At 42.6% G+C, this 1,229-nt stretch overlaps 1 pseudogene; it reads left to right on the forward strand.

Annotated features, from left to right (window-relative positions):
- The first annotated feature begins 264 nt into the window (after positions 1-264).
- Positions 265-906, forward strand: LOC102863448 (annotated as a pseudogene).
- Positions 907-1,229: the final 323 nt, after the last annotated feature.

A 1,229-nucleotide genomic window follows, 5' to 3' on the forward strand; every position in this document is an offset into this window, starting at 1 on the left:
CCAAAAGGTCTTGAAGCCCTTTCTGGATCATTGCTCTACTCTGCACACATGGGTCCTTTATTGAACTCGACATAACTGGTTTGCTTTGAGTTCGGTTATCTGTTAGATTGTGAGGATACTTTGTGGAACTTAATATGTACTCTGTCCTGAAGAGGTTTAAGGAGAACAAGGCAGGACTTTAGCAAATAAAAAATATTTTGATGAGTAATTCATTATAAAAATTACAAGTGCTGCTCTTTTCCATTTACTGCGGCACTAGGAACCATGAGCAGCAAAGTCTCTCGCGACCCCCTCTACGAGACAGTGCGGGAAGTCCTGCACGGGAACCAGAGCAAACGCAGAAAGTTTTTGGAGACTGTGGAGCTGCAGATCGTTTTGAAGAACTATGACCACCAGAAGGACAAGCATTTCTCGGGGACCATCAGGCTTAAGTCCACCCCACGCCCCAAGTTCTCAGTGTGTGTTCTTGGGGAGCAGCAGCTCTGTGATGAAGCCAAGGCTGTGGTTATCCCCCACATGGACATCGAAGCGCTGAAAAAACTCAACAAGAATAAGAAGCTGGTCAAGAAGTATGATGCCTTTCTGGCCTCTGAATCCCTGATGAAGCAGATCCCAAGAGTCTTAGGTCCAGGGCTAAATAAAGCAGGCGAGTTCCCTTCTCTGCTGACCCACAATGAGAACATGGTGGCAAAAGTAGACGAGGTGAAGTCCACCATCAAATTCCAGATGAAAAAGGTCCTGTGTCTGGCAGTGGCTGTTGGCCATGTGAAGATCACACACGATGAACTTGTTTACAACATCCACCTGGCTGTCACCTTCCTGGTTTCACTGCTAAAGAAGAATTGGCAGAATGTTAGGACTTTGTACATCAAGAGTACCATGGGCAAGCCCCAACATCTGTACTAAGATACAGCTCAATAAACCTTACTGTTAAGAAAAAATTAAAAAAAAAAACATTACAAGTGCTAAGAACAAATTCAAACCTCGAGTTGCTACAATTAAAGATGCTTTGGGCAGCATATTAAATGATCCAGGAAGTATTAAAAGAAGATGGAAAGAATATATAGAGTCATTGTACCAAAAGCAATTGGCAGACACAGAAGAATTTCATGAAACAACATATGAGCAAGAACGTATAGTGATAAAGGAAGAAGTTCAAGCTGCTTTGAAGGAAATGGCAAAAAATAAGGCCCCAGGAATAGATGGTATACCAATTGACATATTTTGAC

Source organism: Elephantulus edwardii, unplaced genomic scaffold, assembly GCF_000299155.1.
Source record: "Elephantulus edwardii isolate Elephantulus edwardi_28Jun2011 unplaced genomic scaffold, EleEdw1.0 scaffold00219, whole genome shotgun sequence".
Classification (NCBI taxonomy): Eukaryota; Metazoa; Chordata; class Mammalia; order Macroscelidea; family Macroscelididae; genus Elephantulus; species Elephantulus edwardii.